This window comes from Ambystoma mexicanum, chromosome 8 (assembly GCF_040938575.1).
Source record: "Ambystoma mexicanum isolate Mex_15411 chromosome 8, UKY_AmexF1_1, whole genome shotgun sequence".
NCBI classification, from domain to species: domain Eukaryota; kingdom Metazoa; phylum Chordata; class Amphibia; order Caudata; family Ambystomatidae; genus Ambystoma; species Ambystoma mexicanum.
The window spans coordinates 1,296,564,356-1,296,580,683 of NC_090929.1; the positions used below are offsets into that span (position 1 = coordinate 1,296,564,356).

Consider the following 16,328-nt stretch of genomic DNA (forward strand, 5'->3'; position numbering starts at 1 on the left):
GTTGCTAATTTGGTATAAAGCTATTTCATTCTGTAAGTGGCTTTCACTTCCAAAATATTTTTTCTGGATATAGTCGATTTCTTCAAGTAGGTCTTTTGCTGTACCATGTAGAAGAATGTTATTTAAATTGGCTAGTGGTAAAGCAGGACTTTTAGCAAAGTACAGTTTATAGACTCGATTTCTTATAGTTGAATGATGTGTTGATATCCTTTTGATATCATGGAAGGTGGTTTTGCAAGTAGGTCCTGTAATGCAGGCCAATGAATGTTCTTGTAGTCCTGTGTACTTGCGCACTGGACAGGTATCCATATTTTGCAGTAGTTTAATTTTGATTTTGTCTTTGCCTTTCACATATTGATTGAGGAATTGGCGTAAAGACTTGACATTTCTTTTGGGAATGTTACACATTGACGTGCATGGCCATTTGTACACTAGACATTCTGATTCAGTTGAATGGAGAGGTAATTCTAAGTTTTCAGGGCATATTTTTGTAAGCAGTACTTCTTGTTCCATTATGGTATTATTAACTTTTTCATAACCTCGACCACTGCTATGTATGGCAATTGTATTTGTTTGCTTTTGTTTGTATGCTTCTTTACTAAAGTATGGTTCTGTGCTTGTAGTGTGACTCCATTCACCTCCGCAGATATTTAAGAAGTTATTTCTGTTGACATTTCGTTTATTGAGAAGTCTTTTTTGTAATTTAGTCATTAGTTTTGTTAGTGGTTTCATTTTGTTTAACAATAAAATAAAGAACTTTTTTTTTAGAAGAATTGCCCTGTCTATCAACGCTTCTAAGATTAATTTCTTATGATAGGTTTTAAGGGTTGAACCTGGTTTCTCTCCTGTTTTTATAAGATTTTGAAGGACTTTGTGACAGAACATTTTGGCTAAAATACTTTTCTTGGTATGCTTAATTTGCACTATATCAAGATTTATAGAAGCAGCTTTATCTGTAGTGATAGCTGATTTTTTGTTAATTGTTTTCCGATTTGTTTTACATTTTGATAGAGGAGGCAAAGTTTCTGCACTTGAAACTTCTTTTGTTTCATTAAATGACTTTATTAGCTGTTTTGTTTCAACTTTTTTTTACAAATTCTGCCAGAGATGGATGCTTATGTTGGACACTTTTATTTTCATTTGCTCTACTTCTGCGTTGTTTTCTATGGAGTTGATTTTTGGTAGGCATTCTATAGGGTCTGTTGAAAAAAATAAAGAAGGTATGGGTTGGGGTGTTCTGCAATGTATGTGTGCTGTGTGCATGAGTGTTTGAGTAAGATGATAAAGATGTATGTAATGGTGTGTGATTGTGCATTGGGCAACTACAACTAGTAGGGATGGGTATTCTTGAATTAATGTGTTACTAAACTGGGGTTCAGATGACAGAAAAAAGTAAGCTAGTGGTGTGGAGAAGTACAAATAGTAAATCTAATGCTATACAATTAAAACAGTTGTTTGTTCTATAACATCAAAATTCTAGTGGCTGAGTTGGGTAATTTGTGTGTCGAAAAATAGGAATTTGTGGGCCATTCTGGCTGTAAATCGCTGTTTAAGAAATGGGGATTTTTGGACAGAATGGTGCACAATCTCTATTTTTAGGCACAGAAATAGCATGAATTAACCTTACAGTGTGTTTGAGTAATAATACAAATATTATGGTAGTATTCAACTTACTTTTTTTCTAAAATGAGGAGGTTACTTCTTAGTTGTTCTTTGTACTTCAAATTCGGTTGCTTCTTTTCAGGAGAATGGTCTTCACTGTAATTGTAAAAGAAACAAATTAGTAATTTTGTTTGTATATAGCACTGTTTTTAATTTAGGCATTGATTTTTTTAATTGACATCCTCAGCGCCTTCCTCAAAACCATTAAAACTATCTTATTCACATACGATACGTCGCACCAGTTGAATACATGTCATATGTTCTTAATGAATAAACTGTATTGCAATGACTAACTGTAACAAACAAAATATCTTTACTATGCCTTGTGAAATTCATAATGTACCACTGAATACCACTATTCCTGTAACTAAGCTCTTGCAAGTAATAGTGCCTCAATGTCATGGGCTGCTTGCGCTATATAAATATAAGTAAGTAAATACATAAATGTTTATGTTATTGTACAAGTATTGTTGTTTGAGATTTGAACATAGTGTGTGAATGAAATTTTGTTTGACTATATGCAGTCTATATATTTTATTTAAAACATGTTACTTCAACACGATTTGAATATGTATGTGAAAAAGAAATTAAATAGTATAAAAGTTTGTAAGTGACAGTTGATTTTGGGAGATGAAAAAAAGACAGTAAGTTCTTTTTACAGATTATACAAGCTAAAAGTCAGTTAATCTGTTTATATGAAACTAGAAGAATTGTACATGTACTGTACAGAAAATATGCATACCTGTAGTTTGTGTTCATGCATATGGATATGCATGGAGCTGCAAGTAGAAATCTTGGAGACTTTTACAGTATTTCTTGTAGAAGGTGCTTTCCAATGAAATGACACTTGTACTCAGAGAGATTCACAGTACATTTGCAGTGCTGATCTATGATGATGCAGATAGATGTAGAGGTCTTCTGTGTGATTGGTAGATTGTCATGTGACTTCTTAGCTACATCCAATGAGGGAATGGCACAGAGAGTGAAGTGGAAATAGTAGAAGGGCTGTCCATGTTACGATATGTCCGTGGACAAGGCGGTAGTTCGCGGACATCGGGTGTTACATCCGGGGATTTTTGGGTTGGGAAACAATGCAAATTAGAATGAGCATAGAAAGGGATTGGTCAGGAAATTTTAGTGAGTGTGTTGTGCCAGGAGAGAGTTTCTCAGATACTCCTTTTGCTGAGAGAAGAACAGATAGCTATGGCTGTGTGTTTCAGAAAACAGATTGTTTGGATTTTGGGAGACTCGTGGATACATTGGTTGAAGGTGCATGCAGAAAGCTGTGGAGCAGCTGTAGATCTTGGATTTCCACATGTGGAAGTACACTGGCATGGAGTAAGTGGAATGAAGTGGTTGGACTTGCTACCTCTCTGTGCTACTTTGGAGACAGAGCAACATCCAGATATAATTATAATTCATTGTGGAGGGAACAGTTTAGGACATGTGTCTGGAATGTCTTTGCAATTTGCAATGAAAGAAGGACTTGGGAAGGTCATGGACATGTTTCCAAATTCTCAAGTAATTTTTTCATGGATTGCGCAGAGACAAATGTGGCTTCGTTCTTCTTCATTTGGTCCACAAATGGAGAAATCAAGGCGCAATGTAAATAAGGCTGTTTGTGCCTTTCTAAGAGATTTTGGCATGTCCTCTTTTCACAATGAAAATATTATGTTTCGTAGTATATACACTTTTCGCAGAGATGGAGTCCATCTAACTTAAGCTGGCAATCAGATTTTTCTGAGAAATATACAAAATGCATTGCGACCTTTTTTAGAATTACAGCATCCATTTTGTAGTAGGTGTTGAGTATTTATAATTTTTCAAACACAAACACCACCAAAAGGCTCTTTTCAGAGCCACCACTTCCTCCCAGAGAAAATTGCAATGGTTATGATAGGGCAGCACCCCAAAATTTTGGATGTCCGTGGACTGTCCGCGGACATCTAAAAAATACAAAGGGCCCTGCTTCATTTATTTTCACTTCTATTTTGTAACTCTGAAAGGCGGCTCTGAAAAGAGCCTTATTTTTTGTGTGATTTTTGTAGTGTTCTATTTTTTTTTGTTTTTTATACAAGACACACTAGGAGAGGAGGAGAAAGGAGGGTAATGGGGGGGACACCAACCACGGGGATAAGAAAGGGCGCACTGAGAGAGGAAGATGTAGAGTGGGTTTTATTTGGGTAGTGAGCAGATCTTCTCATGCTCTGAGATGATAGTCTCAAAAGCACTTCGAAGTCGCTCCCCCCTGCAGAGTACTGCATCGCAGTACATACACACAACTGTGACCCTCGAAAGGTGAGGGTCATCAGCATTGCGTATGGCCTGAGAGGCAGCTTGAGGAATACGCTGTACCACAGGACTGTTGCTTGTGGTGACAGGATCAGAAACGGAGGATGAAGTAGAGGAAGTCAACCTGCTACGCTCCTCGCAAGGTACAACCCTGCGAATGGCCCCAGTGTGAAATGACCTTAGGTGTCGCTTCATGGTAGTGGTCCCAAAGCTGTAAGAATCAAGCCTCCCGTGACTGAGTACCATTTTGCACTTGTTGCAGGTGACTTGGTTCGCACGAGCCTTAGGACCATTTCCGCGAATGGTAAATAACCGCCACACCCAAGACTCAAGCCGAGTGCGGGTAGTAGGGAGTTCAACTACCTCATCCTTGTCATCCTCTTATTCCTCCTCTGCATCCTCACTCCTGTTCCCCTCTTCAGGCCCTTGGGGAGGTGGTGGTGGTGGAGGGGTTGGGGGTGGTGCTGAGGCAGATGCAGCACCAGGTGGCAGCAGTGCAGCCATGGATGCCATCAGTTTCAAGATGGAAATCTGCAGGTGGCAGTAAAATTCACTGTGTTCTGTAGAATAGCCAGAAACACAATGAAAATAAGCTCTAGGGCGTGGTCTTTTATAGGGGTGCTTGTACGCGGTTCGCGGACATGCGCGCTGTCCACGGACAGATCGAACACAAAAAAGGTTCAAAAGGTATGTAGAAACTCAGGATTAATATGTGGGACTTGTTGTATGGTGAGTTTTTATTGAAAAATATTGTGGATTACTTGAAAATGTACTTTTAAATTGTTCGGAGACACGAACAGTGTCCGCATTCAGAACACACGATCAGCGTGGGCGCGGTCACATGATCCCTTCGCGTACATGTCCACGAAGGGAGCGGCTGTCCACAGGACACCAAATGCATGGACATTGGTTTGCGCATGCGTGTTGATGTTCTACGGACACTGTTCGGGTCCTGAAGTAATTAAAAGTGCGTCACACGTCAAACGAACAGTTACAGACAGGCGTTTGTTCTTAGAACAGTTTCAACTTGCTTGCGAACAATACAGACAGACATAGCGTTCTCAGGACACCTCCATTTTGTATATTTACGCACATTTGAGGACACCACATGTGTTCTTAGAACAGTTTCAACTTGGTTGCGAACAAAACGGACGGGCATAGCGTCCTCAGGACACCCCTATTTTGTTTATTTACGAACATTTCAGGACACCGCGTGTGTTCTTAGAACAGTTTCAACTTGCATGCAAATATTACGGAGAGGTATAGTGTTCTAAGGACACCCCTATTTCGTTTATTTACGAACATTATAGGGCACATGATGTGTTCTTAGAACAGTTTCAACCTGCCTACGAACAAAACGGACAGGCATACCGTTCTCAGGACACCCCTATTTTGTTTATTTACGAACATTTCAGGACACCGCGTGTGTTCTTAGAACAGTTTCAACTTGCATGCAAACATTACGGAGAGGTTTAGTGTTCTAAGGACACCCCTATATCGTTTATTTACGAACATTATAGGGCACATGATGTGTTCTTAGAACAGTTTCAACCTGCCTACGAACAAAACGGACAGGCATAGCATTCTCAGGACACCCCTATTTTGTTTATTTACGAACATTTCAGGACACCGCATGTGTTCTTAGAACAGTTTCATCTTGCTAGCGAACAGTACGGACAGGTATAGTGTTCTTCAGGACACCTCCATTTTCGTTTCTTTACGGACATTCCGGACACCCGTGCTGTCCGCGGACACCTAAATAGCTTTTTTTCTTTAAAAAACATGAAATGAATTAAAACACAATATAAAAATGTAACTTTATTTAACATGTATGATTAATTTATGACAGAGAAGGTGAGGCAGAAACTGAAACAAACACAGGAGAATTAGGGGTTCCAACAGGATTTGTATAAGGTGAAGAAGGGATGGAAGTCTCATCAAAACGTTTTGGTTCATGGAGAGGCTTTGGGGATAATTGACTGGGATATGGTGAGGGGGGACACACACATGTGGGACAATGGTATGTGTTTTTTTTGTTTAAAATGATCTTCCACAAAGGTTTTTAAATATTAAAAATAGCCAACAATATATCAATTTTTTCTTGTATGCTGTGAAGAGTCTTATCCATAACAGATTTTTCTGTAGTACTTTCTATTTTGGTATGCGCTGTACAAAAAAAATATATACGTTAAATGTATGTAAAATAATAATAATTAAATGGTTTATATTGTAAGGTGTCTAGCATTAGATTCACTATCTTCTGACATTTCCTCATGTGGGAAATGCTCCTCTAGCCACTCCAGAGTACTAGACATTTCTGTGAGAAAAAAAACATGATATCATTTTTTTTTATCTAATACAGAAAGTTTATAAATATATGAGTAAAATGCAGTACACTTACTATTTCAGGTAAGGTATGTTCTGAGGGGTCTGTAGATCTGCTGTTGTTCTTGGTTGTGGAGTGTCTGTGAGGTAATTATGTTGGAAGCCTATCTTTCTTCTTTTGGTATATTCCATTTTAGAACATATTGTATTTAAATGAATAGTTAGTGCGTTACATATATGGGTTACACTTCTTATGTATTACTACATATAATGTGTATGTGTGCTGGTTTGTGAATTTGTAAAATGTTCATATGTTATGATATAACAATTAAACATACCCCCCCAGAGTTTTTGGGTAGTGGTGCTGTTGTCTGAACATGTCCGCGGACATTAAAAGAGTTTGCAGACATCAAACTCAGAGGAGGTTCAGTATGTTCAATTTGACATGTACATAAAGTCGGAGTTATTATTATTAAACTAAAAACCTATGAAATTCAGTGAAAAAACTTTGTTAAAGGGAAGTTATATTTCCAAGTAAAACCGAAAACCCCCTGAAATTCGCCAGTTATGGTAAGCTAAGCAACCATAACTCGCGCCACCACCGTGCACTGCTAAGACTAACACCCACGACATCAAAGATGACATCACATATGTCATTGACAGACAGACAGTCGTGGGTGTCCATGGACATAGGAGGATCAGCCAATCAGGTTTCCTGGGTGTGTTGTAGAGGAAGATAGGCTAGCAGGAGTTCTGATAGTAGGAGTTGTGAGAGGACTGAAAATGGACATGACAATGGGCTTCATTACGATCCTGCCGGTCCAGAAAGAACGGTGGCGGTAAAACTGCTGCCACCGTTCTTTCCGGACCGGCTGATTAACAGTCCTGCAGGCGGGAGGTGTCGCTCCCGCCAGGTCTGACCTGGCGGGTTTAACACCACCCGCCTGCAGGCGGACATGGAAACACCGGCCCTGTCATAGACGGAACCAGTGTTTCCAATGACCCATCCCCATGGAGTCCTATGGGGCTCCATGGGAATGGGGACTTACACAATTCCGCCTCGGGAATTCCCAGGTCACCGGGGTTGTAATGCCCCGGTGATTCCGGGAATCATGGAGGCGGAATGGAAATACGGGTCCGCCGGTAACCTGCCGGTTTTTCCGGCTCGGTAAGCGCCGGACTCGTAATGGGGCCCAATGTCTTTCAGAATGCAGAGTGTGTGGATTTTAGGGGACTCTTAGGTCCATTGGTTGACATGGTATGCTGAGCACTGTGGAATAGCCAAAAATCTTGGAATCCCTAAATTGGAAGTGTTCTGGCATGGAGTGCGAGGAATGAAGTAGGTGGACCTGCTAAATTTTGTGCAAATATGGTTGAATTGAAATATTCAGACATTATTATTGTTCGTTGTGGAGGGAACCATTTGGGGCACGTCACTGGAATTTCTTTGCAGTTTGCAATGAAGGAAACATTGGGAAATTTGAAGGAAATGTTCCCTAATTCAAAAAAAAAATCACACTTTTTCCAAAGACAGATATGGATGCGCTCGAGTTTATTTGGTCCGCAAATGGAAAATGCAAGGTGCAACATCAATAAAGTTGTGTCTGCTTTTCTGCAAGATGTTGGCATGAAAAACATTTCGTAATGAGAACGTTACATTTGATATTGCCAAAATGTTTTCAGAGAGATGGAGTGCATCTAACTGATATGGGTAATTACATTTTTGTGGAAAACATTAAAAATGCTTTGAAGCAGTTTTTGTGAAAGTGTGAAGAAATAATGGAATTCAGTAAAATGTTTCTTAGTTCAGTTTATAAAACAAAAAAATAAAAAAATATATATAAAAGCCAAAACCACAAAAAAGATTATTTTAAGTGAGGTTATGGTGGGTGGTGTGTATGAGGTTATAAAGTACAGTGAGGTGGTAGTTAATGTTGAGTGGATGAGTGTTGTTGAGGTTTGGTGGGTTGGTTGTTGCGATGAGGTTGGTATGTGACTCATGTCATTGGGGTTACGTGGTGGGGTGAGGTTGGGTTGCAACTAATGACCAGTAGTCTCACACTTCTAAATATTCTGGATGATCAATTCAAACAGGCCTGTGTCTTTTACAAACATCTCTTTGCAGGTCTTCCTTAATAACAACATTTCCTAAACTTTCAGGGTTCTCACAATCTTCTTCTCCAAACACTTCAAAGCACACTTGATTAAAAGTGGTATTTTTGTGCAATATGCTCACCGATGTTCTCATGTAGGAAATAAAATGAACAAGATTGTCATCATAATGTGGGCTAATTGTATTATAACATAAGGTAGCAGTTGTATTTGTAGAGTGTCTGTTTACCCCCTGTAAAGACTGGAGGGGTTGTTCTGTACTCCTGCCCTCTATATGGCAGAGTAGAAGCACAGAGCACCCCAGCCAAGATTCTGTATAAGGTAGCTATGGACGAGCAATCAAGGCTTAAGCTCTCAGGTGCGGGCTGGTTCTTAAAGGAAGGTCCACACACTTTGTTAGTGATAACACAGTTCTTTATATAAATAAGGTTCAAGTTATATGCACATACAATAACACACTTTGTGCTCAGGCAATACTATAATGATAAATGTACAATTTCTATGTGGTACCACAATTACTCTTTGACTCCTTTAAAATGCAGCAACTGCTGACAGTTTCAAATGGCATAAAATTAATTGCAAAAGATATCAACCATAGACTTGGGAGGAAAACAAGTTGGTTAAACAATTGGCAGAATACTGGGCCCCTACCGCAAGACACAGTTCTGTGTGAGGATCCCCCCCACCTGGGCAATTTGTAAATAAAGATATACTGACAAGCTCAGAGTCTTATTTCCTTCTACAAATGTTCTATGACCCCAATGTACCTGGTATAGCAGAGTTCGACGATCCTTCTTCAGTGAACTCCCTTTAAGGCAGGAGTCATGGATTGTCAAGATTCCTCGAAGAAAAGGGTGAACAATGGCATTGAGGCAGCAGCTTCGGTCCTGGCGGTGCATGTCGACGAGCGGTCATGGACATCCTGCGAAGATGAGGTGTGCGGTACACTTCGACGATGATAGTTCATTGCCGTAAAGCAGATCTATGAAGAACATAGACCCAGCAAGGGCGTCGGGTCGTCGGCAGTTGGCGTTGACCACGGATGGCTTTCAGATCTTTGTCAGCGTCACTTTCTCTGGTGGGACAAAGCGGTAGACGGTGATGAGCAATGCAGTCCTTGATACAAATGTCTTAGGCGATGGAGCGTTGCGGCTACGGTCGACGATGATGGTAATCAACGGCGATGGACTTCAATGTTCGGGTGCTTTGCTTCAGATTCCTCGGCGGTCCCTGTCTCCAGTTGGCAGCCTTTCGAGGACTGACTTCCAGGGAGCCTTGGTGAAGGTTTAGCTGGTGCATGATGTTCCATGGTAGCTCGGAAAGAGGTCTCCTAGCCAAGTCCTCTCTTGGATCAGTTCTTGGAGACATGAAAGGAAAGCAGCAGCAAAACCTTCTTCTTCTAGCTGGGCTTCAATCAGGTTTCGACTTCTGCTTCTGGATGATTTCCATCAGTGAGAGGTTCCCAGATATACTGTTCAGTCTCTCGTTCACTCTGCTGGGTCACACTCAGGCAACCAATCATTCAGATGGGCATTCAGGCAGGCAGGCAATCAGGCTCACAGTGCATTCAGGCCATTCTTCTCCATCCAGACACTCACAGCAAGGAATGTGGATTGGGAAAAGTACCTAGCCATTCAGCAAGGTAGCAATGGTGATTGCATTGGCAGGGGTTGATTGGGTTGATTTCGACCCCAGAAATGGGACAGGGATGTATTCGATAGTACTAGTTCAGAGAGCAGCTCAGATAGAGATGTATCGTCCAAACCAGAGCCTGACAGAAAGGAGGTGACCGCTAAACCAGTCATGCGTAGACGAGCTTGACTGCATACGACTAATCACGGAGGTGGTTTATTGGATTTGACAACATTGGAAGAGTATTCTCAACAAGAGGTTGGGGAAATAATAAACCGATTAAAACAGAGGGCTGGTGAGCCTCTGTTAACATGGATGGTCAGATTATTTGATGGGGGTGCGGCAGGTCTTCTTGTAGATCCTACCGATTCTCCATGAGTTTTGCCATTGTCCCATGAAACTAATATCCAGGAGGTATAACGGGCAGGTCCACCTCCTGATGCCAAGGGAAGAGATTCAACGATTTCTCTATTACAGTTAGTTGCTCAAGGGTGTAATCACAAGTATCTGATAACATCGGACTGGCCTAGCGATGAGAAGAAGTGGTATACACTGAGAGAGGCAATTCAAAGACTTAGGGAGCATACCATGAAAGAAGCCATCCACATTGAGGAGCCGGAACGTATGGGGGTAGTGACGTTATCGGTCTCAGCATGAAACACAATCATTCGGACTGCTCCACCGGCATACAAAAATGTCATTATGACCCTGCTGGTGGGCATGACCGGTAAACTAACAGATGAGGTAGTGGATGCTACCAGACAGTTAGCAGACTTAGGGGAATGGGACAACACAGAAGACAGGCCCAGAGAGAGAGAGAGAGAGAGAGAGAGAGAGAGAGAGAGAGACGGACAGAGAGAGAGAGAGAGAGAGAGAGAGGGACGAAGTGATAAACAGACCCTTGGAAAGAGGTTCAATAGTAGGGATACATGTGTATCTAGAAAAGGCATGTTCTTGGTGCTGCTAAAAGATGGACTGCCGTGCAAAGATATTGATGGAATTGAAACTCACGAAATGTACCAGCTGTATAAAAAGTGAGGGCTTGAAGGGAAAGAGCGATATAAACAAGTGAAAAGGAAGGATGTGAATAAGCAAAGTGGGGAGGAGTCGCCTTCCACGCCACCTGAAGAGGAGATCGATGATGGCTCACTGGGGATGCTTTCACCATATCATCTGACCTATGCCGATTTATAGAAAGTTGTGAGTGCGATGTTGGAGACAGAGTCCAAATTAAATTCAAAATATGAATAGGATTGTGGTCAAACTTCGGTAGCGTCTGCCTGGATTAAGGTAGACAGATGACCTCATGTGAATGTGAAATTATTTTGCCAATCATGAAATACACAATAATTTCAAGCTTTGATTGATACCTGCATGGAGGCCTCACTGATTCATGGCAATCCTTCAAGATTTAATGGCAGACATTTCACCATTACTGGACTGGGAGGGAAAGAGACCCCTGCAGTTCAAATGAAGGTTGATATGAAGATTTGTAATTTAAGAAGCCATAAATATCAAGTGTTGATTGTTTCTATACCTGAATATATTATTGGCTTTGATATCCTGAAGGGATTGACTTTAGGACTGGGAGGTACAACCTATCAGTTTGGGGTGAGTGCATTGATGTGTACCCCCGTCATTGTGGGGAAATTGAAAATACTCCCCGTACAGGTTCCCTTAGCCACAAAACGTGTATCTATGAAACAATATCATATTCTTGGGGGGCAGAAGGAGATTTCAGACACCATTAAGGGATATGTTGAAGCAGGCGTGCTACGTCCTGTAACCACGGCTTTGAACAGCCCGGTCTGGCCAGTTAAGAAGCCAGAGAGAAGCTATAGGATGACTGTAGATTATCGTGAGTTGAATAAGTACGCTCCTCTGTTAATACCTGCAGTTCAAGATGCGGTTACCTTGATCGAAAATGTGCAGAAGTTCGAAGGAACTTGGTACCCGGTGATAGACTTGGTGAATGCATTTTCCACTGTATCGATTGCAGAAGAATATCAAGAACAGGTTGCATTTACTTGGAATGGGAGGCAGTATACATTTCAACGGTTGCTCATTGGGTACATGCTTAGTCTGACCATTTGTCACCAGCTGGTGATGGAACATCGGACGAGATCCCGTGCAAACCTGATGTACAGATTTTGTACTTCATTGATGACATTCTGATAGAGGGACAGGATATGCAGAGCATGCAAACACACCTAAACATCATTATTGAGGGTTTGAGAAATGAAGGATGGGAATTAAATGAGATGAAAACCCAAGGTCCAGCGGAGACCGTGATGTTTCTGGGAATAAAGTGGCACAAAGGGAGATGATGCCGAAGGCTAAACAAAAAGATCTTTGAGTTTGCTACACCACTGAATAAGAAGCAAGCCCAACCATTCATAGAGTTGTTTGGGTTCTGGAGACAAAATATATCACACTTGGGTCAGATTTTAGTACCTCTCTACAAAGTAACATGGAACAAATCTGACTTTGAGTGGGGCGAGGAGCAAGAGAAAGCATTTCAGCTAGAAAAAGATACTGTTCAGAGAGTGCTTGATTTATGACATTTGAAGGCACGCTCATGTTTGTTATTTTTCTGAAATGTATTTTGTGTAAAATCACAGGTAAGTATTGGCAGTCAATTCATAATGGTAGAAGTTACACGATTGATGCACATGTGCAAAACATTACCGAAACATCTGCCCAAGATCAAACAATACAGTGCAGAATGGGTAATGGGCGCAGCAAAAAAGATGTTCATGCCATGGCCACAAGGGGGATCACTGGCAAACCAGCAACAACACATGACCACATATTTGCACGCAGCATACACGGAAAGGAAACTGGAGAAAAGGTTAGCTCTTTTAGAACTTTGGAAAATGTACCAGGAGGAGCGGGAAGATCTACCCCCTGAGGAATGGATGCTTAACCAGAGTAGGGAGGAAGGTGTTTAGCCTTCTGCTCCCCTTACTCTGCCAGAAATAAATGTTGATGGTACGGAAGATGCAGGACTGTATCCATTAAATGAACTAAAGGCGGCAACAGGGTATAGTAACCCAATATATGAACCATCCGCTTATGGTAGTGACGATAGTCAAGAAGAGACTAAAAGAAAGGAAGAGATGTTTAAATTCTTACAGGGCAAGGAAGAGAAAAGTGAATGATGAAATCTATCTTTAGATTTATTAGAATGGGAGATTAAAAGATGGAAAGGAGAAAAGGTCAAAGTTGACGAGATTACGCTTATGTAGAACAAATTAATGGGTGGACAGATAATATTAAAGCTCAATGGGAAAAGCCTTGAGGAGGTTATGCAAAGGGAAGACCAAGACGAGCAAGATTAAAAAGACAGGGAACGAGAAAGAAGACTGAAGGAAGATGAGAAAAAGAGAAAGGATAGACAAAGACGAGAGCAGATGTATCAGGAGGAACAACAAAGGAAGGAAGAAAGGGCAGAAGGGCAATGGAAGTATGACAACAGGCAGAGAGCAAATTGAAGAAAAAGGAAGTTTAGAAAAGAAGATTGAAGAGGAAGAGGCTCAGAAATTAAGGGATAAAAGAATGCAAATACGAAAAGAAGATAAAGTGCATAGAGCATACAAATAAAGGGAAGACGAGATGAGGAAAGCGTTATATGGAAAGCAAAGAAGAGAAGGGAATTAGACAAAGAAATGGAGCAAAAAAGGAGACAAAGGAAACACGAAATTGAGCATATTTGAACAGGGCTATTTGAACCATGTCCAGCGACATCACGGGGTGACACAGAGGAGTTTCTCCCGTCGCAAGGAGCAATGTCAGGAATCGCGAAGCAGCGGAAAAGATGATCGATCTTTCATTGACCAGTCACAAGGCAAAGAAGGAAGCCCATTTAGTCTCGAGCATAGAGCTTTGTATTTGGACAGGCTGACTTTGAATGGAGATGAAAAGGATGATAGTCGCACTAGTTGGGACTGGGTATGTCAGATGAAGACAGAGAAACCTTCCGTGGGGAGGAGGGAGAAAGCACATGTGGCCCTGAAGGATGCACACCGTCAGACAAGGAAGTAAGATGGTCTTATCTGGAACAACTCAAGGAAAGGACACCAGATCCCATAACATATCCCAAGCGTCCCAAAGGACGTTCACACAGTGAGAAAGGAGAATCGCCAACATATGTGAGCAAGTTAAGGTCATTAACAGGTAGATGGCAATGCAGAACCATTATCAATGTTCTAGATAGGCAAACAATGGGAGCTGATTGCGAATTTGGGTTCACACAATTCACGTTATTAGAGGAGAAGGGAAGAGCTAGGCCACAGTATATCCAATGGCCACAGATGGATGTAAATTCCCTAGTTTGACGGCGGGTGCAGGAAAATGGATTTATGAGCTAAAAAAATGACAGGAGGAAACACCCTAGCCACATTAAGGGTGTCCTAGCAGACCTTCTTGGGCAAAGGGCTGATGCCATTTGGACACCAGCAGGCTATTCAAGTGTCACAGCACAGAATACAGCTCATAATAGAGCACCATTTAATAAATGTAAAGCGGACGTGTGGAGAGCTCATAGGGTACAGTGTCCTGATTCGTCGGATATGGGTGCAATTATAGCACGTAAGATGCAAGAAGGAGAAGATCCGCTTGCTTACATTCAAAATATTCAGGAACAGTGGACTTTGGAAACTCACGAGCCTTGGGGGAAATCAGTGGCAGTATTTTACCACATTTTATGTCAGGGACTACCGGAGCAAGTACAGAGACAGCTCAAGAAATTAGTGGGAATGGAAGCAAGGCCTTGGGCAGAGATACAGTTGACCATAGTGCACCACTGTCGACTACTGCAAGAGGAAAATAAGGAAGAGGCTAGGAAGCTAGAGGAGGCTAAGTTAGTTCAGAAGTAATTGTCAAAATATGCCAAAGAGGGTGTGGTATTAACAAGTTCAGAAGGGCTGGGAATTCAGCAAAAAGCAGTGGGTGCATCAAAGCAAATAATCAATGCCAGATGGGCCAAGAAGGAAATGGGTTCATGCCGAGAGGCTGAGGGATGGGGTTCAGAGGAAGAAGTCATTTTCAAAATAACCAGAGTGGCTTTCAGAATATGCAGAATGATAACCAGAATATGCAAGTAGGGTTTAATCAAGGAGGGACAGTGAGAAGAGCACCTCCTATATGCTGGACGTGTGGTATGGCAGGGCACGTTGCGCACATGTGTGGAAGCCAAGGGTTTATACAGAATGGTCAATTTTCAAAAGGGTGTACAGCTTATCCTCCTGCATATAGCCCACAGGCCAGACTGGGTTTGCACAAGATCAGGCGGTGTACCAAGCACAAGCGCAGCAAATACAGCAAGCACAACAGCCACAACAAGCACCATTGAATCCACTGCAAGGATAGTCACAGCATGCACCCATCCAGATACAGCAAAACCCAAACACAGGGCAGTTATTAACTCCTAAAATAGGGGTGTTTCTCTGGTGGGAGGAAGTCCTTTCACAGGTACAGGGATGAGCATATATCCACAATAAGACAGCTCACAGGGTGACTTGAAGTGTTCAGTACTATCAGCAGACCCCAAAGAGGAACCAAGTGTTGATGTGACAATAGGAGGCACATCTATTTCTTTTTTAGTAGACACTGGGGCAACTCGCTCATATATATGGGAGGGAACATTTCCGTTATCGGGAAATGCCATGAATTCTCAAGGGTTCTCTGGAGCTACAAGCAGAGTACCTTTTACTGAGGAATTTCCAGGCTCGATAGGAGAGTGTGAAATGTCTGTTCCATTATTGTATTCACGGCAGATACCAGTTAATAATTTTGGGACAAGATTTAATGACGAAGCTCAATATGACGATTTCTTTTACTGATGATGCCATAGTGTGTTCTATTCCAGGGATACAATATTTAAATGTGGGAACATTTATTATGCCATTTACAGGGCGCACGGCCCTGCAGGAAGTGCCAATCGAACCTGAAGTCATCCATTATGGGGTATGCATTTTGTTAACATGGCTACCCGGCTTAGTGGGAACGACTATGAGAATACCTGAAGAGTTTTTATTCAGGCCACAGATACATATGGATGAAGAGGAGGGATGGATTATTCCTCTAGAACTAGTTGCAGCCATAATACGAGGGGAATTAGCCATGCTCAAAGGATTTGAGAAGGGCAGGCCATGGAGAACTGTGATTGCCATTGGGGAAGGGTATACACTGACGTCACAGATGAGGATATTTTTAAAGATGATCCAGCAGACGATGAAGTAGTCTTTGAAATGCATATCACATATTGGATTAGAATAGAGAAAAGAGAGGTCCCACAGAGAATG

At 41.6% G+C, this 16,328-nt stretch overlaps 1 protein-coding gene across 1 annotated transcript in view; it reads right to left on the reverse strand.

Moving 5' to 3' along the window:
- The window catches only part of LOC138472979 (vertebrate ancient opsin-like), a 456,729-nt gene that overhangs the window by 51,106 nt on the left and 389,295 nt on the right, over positions 1 to 16,328 (reverse strand). The window lies entirely within an intron of this gene.